The sequence below is a fragment of the Notothenia coriiceps genome, unplaced genomic scaffold, assembly GCF_000735185.1.
Source record: "Notothenia coriiceps isolate Sejong01 unplaced genomic scaffold, NC01 NC01_scaffold00023589, whole genome shotgun sequence".
NCBI lineage: Eukaryota > Metazoa > Chordata > Actinopteri > Perciformes > Nototheniidae > Notothenia > Notothenia coriiceps.
Genome location: NW_011356290.1, coordinates 178,638 through 191,255, shown reverse-complemented (window position 1 = coordinate 191,255; position 12,618 = coordinate 178,638). Strand labels below are relative to the sequence as shown.

The 12,618-nt window shown below is 39.4% G+C and overlaps 1 protein-coding gene across 1 annotated transcript in view; it reads right to left on the bottom strand.

Annotated features, from left to right (window-relative positions):
- ephb2b (eph receptor B2b) overlaps positions 1-12,618 on the bottom strand; it is a 93,914-nt gene that overhangs the window by 44,430 nt on the left and 36,866 nt on the right.

The following is a 12,618-nucleotide window of genomic DNA, read 5'->3' as shown; positions in this document are numbered from 1 at the left end:
AAATAATGGCTAATGGTGCGTTAATATGCAGGTCAGATGTACCTTTCAAGTGGAACACAACTTGTATGTTCTTGCCAATGATTGTTGCTTGTTGAATTAAGTGTTAAATGTTTAACAAATACTCTTTTGCTTGACAAACTGATACATTGAGAAATGGTTTCAGGACATTATTGACTGACTTTTTGCTCAATGGACCAAATAAAATGAAAAATAAACATGGATCAAAAAGAGATGTTCATTTAGAAAGTAGAGAGAAGGCCATGCTTAAAAATAGCAATGAGGGAAAACAGAAAGTTAAGTGTCTTAAAGAAAGAGCAAACGACATAGGGAGAAAAAGGAAAAAGTGAGAGAGCTTTTAAAACAGCTGAAACCGAGAAAAATAAACCCTCCCCCTAAAAAGAGAGGAAGCCCGGAGTGCTTTAGAAGTGATTATTCTAATTTAGCGGCTGATATAAATCTAAATGAAGTCACATCAGGAGTCTGTGGATGGCACAACACATTCACCCTGGGACTCCCCATCCGATTCTCTTTCTCTCTCTTCTTTCAATCAAACTCCATCTATACCTCATCTCCGAGACACCGTTTGAGGCTTCTGAGTGGCTAACCTCGGCAGCACCACACGCAGTGGGGACCAACAGAGGTATTACTGTGTTTAGTATTGCTTTTTGGGTTGGGCGAGTAGGAGGGATGGGGAAATGGGAGAATAGGAAGGAAGGGAAGAAGAGGTGCGGGAGGTTAGGAGGCCTATCTGGGCTCGCTGACAAACACCGTCAGACTCATATTCCCATCTGGGTCCCAACAGATCGGGGCGCCACGCAGCAGGTTGCCTCGGTCCCAGTGCCCACAGATGACTAAATACAGCATAAACAGTGTGTATACTAAGTGTGTCTGTAAATCTCTTATATTCATTACGTTGTAGAGTCCACCATCAGTCTAAATGTTGGTATGTGTATTGCTGAGTTTAACCCTCCTGTTATTCTCAGATTTACTTTACACCTGTTATAAAACTCAAGACAATGATCATATTCCACATTTTAACCAACATGTATGTCTCTGGTGCTTTAGGTGTCTTAGTTGACTACCTAAATAACCATTTAAATAAAACAGTACCCCAACCCTCCCCCACACACCTCTTTATACATCCAGAATTCCTATTATGTGACTATCAACAAATATAAAATAAAATCTCACTGATTGAAATAAAATGTTAAAGTAAGACCTTTTTCCTGACATTTTAAAACAAATCAATCGATGAGGCTTATTTTTATCATGTGTTGTTCTAAATATACATTTATTTTTAAGTTACTCAGTACCACTTAAACACCTTTTTCAGTTGCCAATAGGTGGAGCAGCAAACCACACCTCACGCTTTAGTGTGTAGCTAGTGTGGAATAGTGTGCAACCGAAGCTGACAGTCCGGTGAAAGTTTGTAACTATAGCGGTCATTTATCACTGCATGGGAGAGCTTCAGATAATTCTAGCCTTCACCAGAGGGTCAGCAGGCGACCGTCTTCTGACCTGACTGCCAAAACATTTAACCATCACCTCCCACAGTTCTGGACCAGGCTGTTTGTGTGTGGAGGAGCAGTGATCCCATGGTCTAACCCAGGCCAAGCTCATCTTTGATCCACCTGAAACTGAGAACTCTCCAGTCAGAAGCCCCCTTCACCGACCAGCCGAACTGTAAACCAAAGAGCTGTCCCCAAAGGCTGTGATTCACTCTTCCTCTGGTGCGTATACATGTCATCACACACCAATCACCATGCTGCATCTGCATTACTACCCCTCCCACCTCTGCCATGTTGTCCAAGCCTCACCCCAAAATAATCTTGTAGAAACCTTCCGACATTTTCAACTTTGACGCACAACCACCACTGATCCTCCACCCACCCTCCTACCCGTGAAGTCCCCTGTCTCAATCTGAAGATGAGGAACAGCAGGGGGGAGGGGGGGGGTGAGCAGAATAGAGGGAAATAAATTGATGAAGAACCCTTTTGATACACCGCTGCAGGCAAAGGAAGAGGGAATTGATTGAACCTTGATGAGAATTATATCAAGGGGCGCGTTCATTTGCAGCAACGGACCTGCTGCATGCGTCGGGGAGTAAGGAGCTCTGTACATATGTATGATCTGTGCTTGACTGTGATTCGGAGTTAAAGGGAAGCACAGGGGAACAAGCGGATTTCCATGATTTTCCTTTTAATGCTCTTCCGACATGCCCTCTGATTATACCAGCTTAGACCATGGAGGTATGAATAAGTTAAGTGTACATATTTAAAGAAATGAACCAAAATCTTTCCATCGATTTTGAGGCTAAAGTCAGATGATGGAAAAAGTCAGGTGCAACCAACAGGGGGGAGCTCAAGAGTCAAACATTAAGAAGAGAAACACAGAAGAAGACTCAAGGAATGTTCAGACCGTTAACGATTTGGGCAAAAACGAGTGCTGCAGTGATGACGTATATTTGAATGCCAACAACAAAGTTAGGGCTCCCTCGATAAGCAATGGGATTTCCCCATTGGATTTTTGGTATATTTCAGAAATAAGCTTTGTGGCAAACATGTTACAATCAGCAGAAATAAAAAGCGAATGTAAGGCTATAAACTAACTACATGGTTACATGGCAAATCTTCACCGCTAGGCTAAGGGCTGACTTGTGTTAATGACACAGAAGCTTTGGACATTCACAAGTGGAGCATTTACTGACTTGTTTTATGTCATACAACAAAATGTGGCAATCTCAAAAGCTTGTGTACACTACTTCTTACCAAAAAACACCAAAGACTTCGAAACGTGGGAAGCACAAGGGGTAAAAAAATATTTTCCGGGTTTTAGGACTCTTTACAGCAACACCACGTAAATTGGTAAATAGCATCAGTCCTTAAACTATGGTAATGGCTTTTAGTAGGACCTAAAATATCTGACAGCAACTGCCTTGTTGTTGTGCATTGCTGCCGCCTATTAAAAAAACTGGACTTCGCCTTTGCAGAGTAGCAAAAGAAAATATAGCCACATGCTTAAGGTCACAATTTTTTTAAGAATCTACATTTTAAATAGTATGTATTTATTGCAAAAATAATGTTATTTGCAATAATAACATATAAGACAAGATAATATGAGTATAATGTTGTATTGCTACATCTTGTATGTGCTCAGCTTGACATCTTGTTTTCTCAAAACTGTGATTTGTTGCTTATTATTTCAGTATTTCAGACAAATTACCCTAAAATCATGGCTAAAACACAATGACTAATGTGAATTGATTGTCATGTCTGTAATATGTTTGCATGTAGTAGTTATTTTGTACATGGAGCAGAACTTTATGTATTTACACCAACAATTCAACAAGGATTTCAAAGCACTCAAATACACAAAGAGTAATTAATTTGTACACTGGTTTCACAGCACGCGTTTGATGTATGGCAGGTTGACAGAATCAAGACCATTCCATCAGACCATTGGGGCGTCCATGCGTGTGTGTGTGCATGAGAGACAGGGTTGTGCATACAGGATGCCATCTGGTAGTGGCGCCTCACACCCAGCGCTACTCGTCCCTGTGTGTCGGATCAGAACCACCGGATCACGGATCCAGATCACTGCTCACACCAAACACAACTAAAAATAAACACACATACCGTACACATCACAAACACCAGCAATACACAGATGCTTTGAAAGAACGCTAATTGCAGTCTGCGATTGTCAATCAAACTTTTTTTTTTCTCCCCCGTTAGTCTCATCATTATCTTTTCTTCTATATGACGACTATTCTCCTTCAACCTGGCCCGTAAAGACCCCCCCAGGGACAGCTGAGATCGGTCTAAAGATGCTCAGAGATATTCATTAAGACTGCAGAAGACACTGAAGCTGCGTGACAACATCATGAACAGTGATTGGTGTTTCTGAAAAGAGGCATCGTGGAAACATTTCATGATGGTTCCAAATATACACTGAGAATACAGACATTGATGCCTTGGATGCACGCACCAACAAAATTGCCAACTTTTATCTAAAAAACAATACCAAAAGCATCAAAACAATGATCTTGTTTTGCCTGTATGACAATGCATTGTTGCCATTATCCATTGGCATTTCAGAGAGTTGAATGTACCTGAGGGGTACAAATGATAGCATGTTTAGCCTGATGCAATCATCCTCGTCCAATCATTTGTCTGTGAAATTATTCATTCTGTCAATATTGGCGGAAAAATTACAACTTTACTGTCATGGTGTACAACATAACGTACAACCCTCTTTATGCACAAAACAACACTTTAAAGTTAAGACAAAGCTAGCACAATGCAAATATAGCACGCTCCTAGGCTAGCATGATCATTCAAAGCTAGCAGTCAAGCAGATCAAGTGTATTTCTTTCCTTTAGCAGTGATGCCGGTGATTGTAGAAACCCAAAGAGTATCAACTTTCAAAAATATAAATATGAGTTCTGTATTGATGTGGACTAGAAAATATCCTAACCATCTCTTAGACTTGGAAGTAAAATTAGTTATAGCATGACATCTCAGACACAGGTTGATATATGACTCATATGCTTATATAGGAACTCATGTACTATACTTGAGTCCTCAATACTGGAATGCCTAAAGCATTTTGGAGTATTGTCATTATTTCATATTGTCTTCATAATTATTATTGCCAGTATAGACAGCGCATGTAACCACTGTGACTGTAAAACAACTTGTTTTCTTCATTGAATAAGTCTACTTTTTATTTGAGCGACTCACAAATTGAAATCCTGACGGAAAATGCAGACTCTAAAGTCACCATGAGGCATTCACTAATTATTATTTTTCCATGTTAATAAAGCAACACGAAATTCTCCTCCAATATACAAATATTGCAGCATTATGATAAGCAAAGACAAAAAGAATACTGATAAAAATGCTATTATTCGTCATTTTTATTATCACGGTAGAAAATGTTACCTAATGATGTAGGAGTACACATTTCTTTGATATTGAATGGCAATATTCCCAGATTATACATTATTTCAAGTCCATATTGCTTCAAAGCTTTACTTTTTTTTCAAATTGTATCCTTTAAATATAATTTTTTTTATATTGATACAGAAAATAAGTTACCTAAACCTTTCTTTATCGCTGGAACCCTTCAAACAGCATTATGTAAACCCTCTGCCGTGCGTATGTTTTGCCATGAGACCGAATCCTGACACTAGACACTAGTAAAATCCCTTCAGTTGCATGTATACCTTAAAGTATTCACATAACGCCCTCTTCAAGGCAGTCTGCTGCTTGAGGCTTTCCCTCTTTAACGCTCTGTAAACATTACGCACATCAAGAAATTATTATCAAGCACGGCGGTGGGAAACAGAATCAATTTGGGGTTCTTCAAAAGCCCCACTTGAAGCTGGTGGCGGGCGAGACGGAGCAGAGATGCTAATCGCCAAAAGGTCCGGGTGTAATGCCTTCCCTCCTATTCAGCCAGCCTGCCTCTGAAGCCGCCGTCTTAATTATCACCATAGGACATACATTACCAGACCAAACGCAAATGTCATCAAAACGACAATGGGGCTCGCAGTTGCCGTTATCGCCGGGCGTTAATTGATCTTATCGTAATCACATTATCTAGTTCAAATAAGGTGCTTTAATACGCAGCTCTGGCCATTTAGACCCTCATAAATATCCACTGAGGAGCAAAGACTCATCACGTTGTAAAAGGGGTATTTGTGCTGCACTGGTGCGGTGACTGTTACTCACCGCACATGAAAATGGATGGTGGAAGGTTTAGGTAGACTAAATTAAAGGTTACTATGGCTATGTAATACATACACAATACATTGTCATTAGAATATGTTAAAGATTTTCAAAAAGCCTTAAAGTGGACAGAAAAGTGTTGCTAAACTTTGAATGTTGTTAAAAAGAGAAGTCAATTTCCTGAAATAATCAGAAATCTATCATCAGCAGGAGCCCAGTACGGGATATGGAAAGAGGGAAAAAGGTTGGGAAAGTTTTAAAATAGATGGGTATTAATTTGGAGTCTCTCAGGCATATTTGTTCTCAATACTTTATTTAAAAAAAAGAAGAAAAGGTATATTTACTTCTGGCTTATTTGGAAAAGACCAAAACAATGGAGCACAAACTCCAATGAGAAAGGTCTACATTGTTAATTTGATAATGCTCTTAAATATAAAGACATTGCTAGCTATGCTAATAAATAAGAGCTCTATGATAATGGACACATGTCTGTTTTAACATCCTGTCTTTGTGTGTTTTTCTCCTGCTTGATTGTCTGTCTTGGCCCTATTAGTTTCACATGTTTCCCATCAGCCCTGCAACCACCTGACCTGTACACCTGCACTCTATGCCCTTATTGATTCTGCTTCTATATAAGTCCTGGGTTGCGGTCGAATGTTCAACTTTGCTTTAGGGATGTTCCTAATGGATTGAAAGGAACCGGAAGTACCTAAGTGGCAGCCAAGAACCATGTTTTGATTCTCTAGAGATGATAGGAAGGCAGTGTTGGGCAAGTTACTTTTAAAAAGTAACTAGTAATAGTTATAGTTACTGCTCTCAAAAAAGTAACTAGTTACTTTATTAGTTACTAAATTATAAAAGTAAATAGTAACAAGTTACTTTACTTTAAAAATAATAACAATACAAATACAAGTTTTTGTGTTGTTTTTTGCTGACTAGTTCTCTGAAGGCAACAGACTCGACCGTTGCGATGGGCAGCATGTCCTCAACAACATACCTGGCAATCTATTTAGTTGACTCTGGGTGACATGTGGCGATTTAAAAAAATCGTTTTTTGGCTGTTTAGATGGTGTTGCTCCATCTGGGTCACTGCCGGTGGTTGAGACGGTGGGGTCTTTGGCGACTAGTTTTATAGCCCCATGTACATTAGTTAGGTGCTTCAGGAGATTGGCATTGCTGTTATTCGAAGTGGACAATGCTTTCTGTCCTGCACACAGTTTACATTTTACCGTAATATTTTTTGCGTCCTTTATCCCCACAAATTGAAAATAGTGGTTATATTTCCAAGTTGCAAATGCGCTGCTGCTCTCGCTGACACTTGCATCTGCCATTTTGTGCGTGTGTGTGTGTGTGTGTGTGTGTGTGTGTGTGTGTGTGTGTGTGTGTGTGTGTGTGTGTGTGTGTGTGTGTGTGTGTGTGTGTGTGTGTGTGTGTGTGTGTGTGTGTGTGTGTGTGTGTGTGTGTGTATGGGTGTGTGTATTTCAGGCCTATGTGTGTCATTTGTCAAATAATATCAGAGTGAAAAACTACATTTCAGATTAATAAAGGTAATCTTAATCTTAATCTTACATTTTTATGATATTTCTTCTATATTTTAGGCACTTTACCTCAACCTAGTATGACTTTACAGTACAAGACAAGCACTCATGTGAGCATATTTCAAAACAACACAGTAAACACAGACCACGGGTCCCAACATATATCATTGGAATCCAACATATATATGTACCACAACACAGCAGTGATGCCTTGCATGTGAGGGCAACTCTCTGCAGATATGCTAATATGGCAATAAGTTGTAAATTTGCTTTGAATTATTCACCATGCTCCAGTTGCCTGAGAAATCTTGGAAGTGCCCTGCATTCTGTTAAGAGCCCTTTTAAGCAACTGAGGAAACATGGGAGGAGAGTTACATTCATGATAGAGACGATGATGACCTCACAAACCATTTGTGTATCCGCACCGTGTGTATGTGTGTGTCAAAGGCTGTATGAGAGGTAAATCTGTTTGTGCGTTGCCATCCGTTATGACTGTGATAAACAAACTAACTTCTAAGAACTCCCCTTATCTGCCCAAACCTTCAAAGCTAAAAACAACCTGTTTTTCAGCGTTTGCACCTGCATCATGTCAAATGATTGTTCTTTTGTATTATTTTATAGGGCTTTTTGCCTTTTTTTCAGAAAGTAGAGAGACAGTAAAGGGGAGATAGGGGGGAGGACATTCAGCAATGGGCCCCCGGGTCAGATTTGTACTAAAAACTGAGCTTAAGTACACGGGGCGAACGCTCTAGCAGGTGATCTAGCGCCTCAGAAGAGAGCTTCTTTTTTTATGTTGGGCCAAAGCAGCTGTGGTTTTGCTCGAGGTAATCCAGTTCCCACCTGCCGTACCGTTGAAGGAGAAAATACAGAATGTGTTGAGAAAGAGGTGTTGGAAGTACAGTAACATGAACAATTCACACAGGGGACACACTGCATATCTGAAGTGAAAAACCCCTCAGGTCGGACAGTGCTTTTGTTTTTCTTCACTGTAAAACCGTAAGAATGTATTGATTCTGAGGAAAAACGCTTTCTTACTGCATCTCTATCATCGTTAAGTTAAGTTTATTTTTATTTCAATTTCAATTCACTATGAAATCTGATTTTGAAGATTGGTCTCACTCAATATGGAAACAGTGTTCTGTATTTGTTTTTAAAAAGTAATACTACATGACTGGTTTATACATTGTAAAGCAGTACAAATACAGACACTGTTTCGTTCTGAAGCCATACAGGCAATTACAACTCAACTGTAACATCTGGCAGACGGAAACATCTGCAGCTGCAACTCCCATTTAAACAAGGCCAAATCATAAGGTGGAATTAATCCAGGTCCTATCCCAATGTTTAAATTAGACAGACACATCAATGGACTAACAGATGCTTAAAGCAGGGGCTCTTTTTTTCCACCTGAAAGTATATTACCCAGTGCCATCACCTCCTAAATCTGGTCATTACATTTCATTTAAAACAGAAAGCAATGGACAGATACAGTATGTTTCTGTAGTTTCTAAAAGTTTATTAGTCTAACTGTCTCTTTAAATCAACTCAACTTGCACAGTTTGTACATATACGTTCACTCGCACATGTATACCGTATATATAATTATCTTCACTCATTTCTGTATGTATTTAAATTAAGCTGATCAGTGTTTTAAGTTATCTTATTGTTATTCTTTAATCATACTGTTACTTACATGTTTATTTGTATTCTTATTATCATATGGGGACTGTCCTGTGTTTCACTTTTATTCTGTTGCTGCTTAAATAAACACCCACATTTATTTTTAGTAAATTGTGCTTCTGTGTCATGTTTAGATGCTTAAATGTTCAAGCCCAGTCTGCACTGATTGGTTAGCTGGTCGGCTCTGTTGTATTCGCCCCTAAGCCTATGACGTACAATGTGTTGGAGTGCTAGCCAATAAAAGCGCAAGTGTAACATAGTGATGTCACAAAGAATCCAATCGAAGCATTTCAGGCAGAAAAGCCAATATAACACATTACACGGAAGGGGAAAACACAAAAAAGCTAAATAGGGTCCCTTTAAATATACACCAACATTGTTTAATATGGTCGCATAAATCATATTGCTTCAGAGTGGAATGGTAAAAAAAAATCCACTAATACAGTTTGCTTGAAAGAGAAGCTGTTTTTAGTCAATGAAATTGTGTCAAGCATCTTTCACTTGTGACGGTGAACCATTTAAATCATACTTTTATATTTATGCAAAACAATTCAGGTGTGCCTTTAAGTTGCGAAGGAGTTTGTTGTCTTTGTAACATTATCACAGATGCCAGTGGCAGGAAGATTTATTCAAAAATAAACCTAAAGTAATCTTAAAGATCTCCTCAGTTAGTATTAGCTTTGACATGTTGTTCTTCTTCCATGATTGATGGGGGAAAGGCTTCGGGTACAGAGCGAAACATGAGGCCTGGACATTCACATTGCCAGTCAACAGGCTCTGTGAATGAGGCCCAGGCAACAGCTATGTGGGGAATTGGGATCGAACCTCTGCGGCACACACACACACACACACACACACACACACACACACACACACACACACACACACACACACACACACACACACACACAGGTCTATGGGAGCACGGCGCTCTGAGGAGCAGCACCAAAGGAAAGGGCATAAAGAGGTAGTGAAGGAGAGAGGAGAAGTGAACAAAGAGAGGAGAGGTGGGCAGAGGCTGTTGGGGAGTTTTTCAGCCAGGGAATTCGGTGTTTCTGTGCCCACAGTGACTGTGTGTGCTGCAACAGTATGCAGACTGTGCATAACAATCACTTTAAAATGTGCATAGGGACAAGAATGAATGACTCAAATTGATTAGCGCCTATAAAGCCCCATGATGCCTTGCTTCCACAGTGTTTGTTTTTAAATATGCTGTTGTGACTGTTGGATGGCACACTGGTGGTGGGCGATGCAAATTTGTCCCGCCATGCAACAAACATCTATTCTATTGTCAAATGTAAATCAGTTTATGTCATGAATAATAAAAAAACTTTTATTTTTATAAATGTTGGACATATTTTTGCCATATTTGGACAATTTAAGAGAAAATCAACTATACACTTTGAAATCATCCTCCATACTGATAATCTTAGTTTACAAATCCTAAATAGTATGGAGGGTCAAATTCCAATTATAATTTGTGCTTTATCTAATGTTTTTTCTTTTTAAATTGTGTGCTTTGTCATGTATGTCTTGTTTAGTACTTTAAATGTTTCTTCCTTCAAAATATAACACCTAAATGTCTTTTGAAATACAGTATTGACAATTAAGTATTGGAAAGTAAAAGCATTGTTTGCCATCTACAGTATAAGGCTTTCTCATATGCTTCCTAGTAAAACAATGAACAAAGTATATGCAAAAACCATCCTGTCCTAGTTCAAGAGGACAGTACTATATGTCTTGGCATGCCTCCCCGCTCTGCCATGGTCATTATATAGGGGAAATATTTGGGGAATTTCCACTTTATACCCGGATGACAGATTTGAAGGGTTGCAAAGTTGTCTGGTGTCGGATGTAGAGAAGCAGAGACGTGGAAAGCTGTGATTAAAAACCAGATCAGAGCTTTAATTCCCCACCTCCCCGCCTGCCCAGCTTGCTGCTGTTGAGCTGTTTGATCACCATCCTGGCAGACTTTCTCAACATGCGAGGAGCTGAAGGCTGCTTTTTTGGATGATTCCTCTAACTTTAGATATCTGCCTGGCAAGGAGAGTTAATTACCGCAAGAATATTCATCGACAACAGCTCCTCTGTTGTTCATGCTTCCTATACTTGAACAAAAACACATAGCGCTGTTGATATAATTAATCAATCATCAAGGAAACATGCCACGTTTCGCTACGAATCTCTAGGGGCTCTAGGGATTTTGGAACTGGGACAAACAATGAAATGTGGCAATAAGTCAAGAACAAAGGCCACACAGAAAAGCTTTTGGGGAATTTATAAACACTTCAGAATCAATTTAGTGGCAGTCGTGTCAAAAGGTCCAGATCACCTCAAATTGTTTCCAGAGACACTGCAGGCACACTCAGTATTAAATCTTCTTTTTGAAAAGCAAATAAAATCTCATGTCAGTGGGGTGAGATATTTTTGTTCCCAATGTTGTTTGATGGTTTATAAACCAAGTATTATATTACTTTAATCTAATACTTAAACCTTCATCTGAATAGTACCTCCCCCTCACACATTCCAAGCCCCCAGCTGCTTGTGTCTGTCTACGTTTATGACTTTTAATAATATATAGGGACATAAAGGGCTCTAATTAGAGGTTTTAGCTACACACACTGAATAAAAATAGTCCTGCAAGAGTGGTGAGAGGCGAGTCGCTGCGCAAGGGTGCTAGTCAATTTTTACAGCAGGTAATTTTCTGGTTGTTTCAAAGGTTTCCTGAATATTACAGCCTGAGAGATTTATTGCACGTTGAAGCAAGACCTGCAGCCAAAACCAGCTGAATCCTACAAGGCGTGTGTGTGACTGTTTGTGTGTGAGAAGAGAAGAGGAACACACAAAGAGAGACACACAAGCAGACAAAAAGGGAGTGTTGTTTTTTCAGTGGTGATGCAGACGACGTGACAACACTGAAAACACTCGTTGTGATTTTGGCTCCTCTGACCAAATTCAGCAGTCACATGCACACACATAGCACATCGTGAGAGCCAAACAAGGGCATTTGACATTTCCATCATGGCTGCCTGGCCAGGTTGCATGCTGTTAATCATACCTAGACAATGTGAATGATACAAGGTATTCCAGTAACAGTGAGTCAAAAATGATAGTGTGCAACATATATTATGACAGAATGTGTTGGTATAATGTGTGTGCTTTAAAGGGCCCTATTACGCTTTTTGGGGTTACAAAGGCTAAAATCCCAAAGTTTCTCTCCCACACAGTCAAAGGATAGGTCATATGCAGTTTCGCATTAAAGGTTAAATAATTCATGATCAATAAGATCTAATCAAATCCATTATTTAATGTCTCAGGCAAAGAGTCTGACTACAAATGTCAAACAAGTTAAACAATTAACCACATTGATTTTAACTGATTAAATTAAAGCATATTGTTATTTGGTATTAGCTTGGGGTATAAAGCAGCCACATTTTTAAAAGAGAAACAACTTTTAAAGAATAGGTGCTGCTGGATTATATTAACTCTATATTTGTTCTCATTTTAACTGACTATAAAAAAAGAAAGATTGTTATTTTTTGAATGTGTAACCCAACACATACCCAGCCTCTTTCACCCACCATCTCTCATCTGCACCACCCGACAGAGAGACTCTTTGTCCAGCAGTCTGGGTGCATCACAGCAACAACAGCACCCCCCCCACCCCC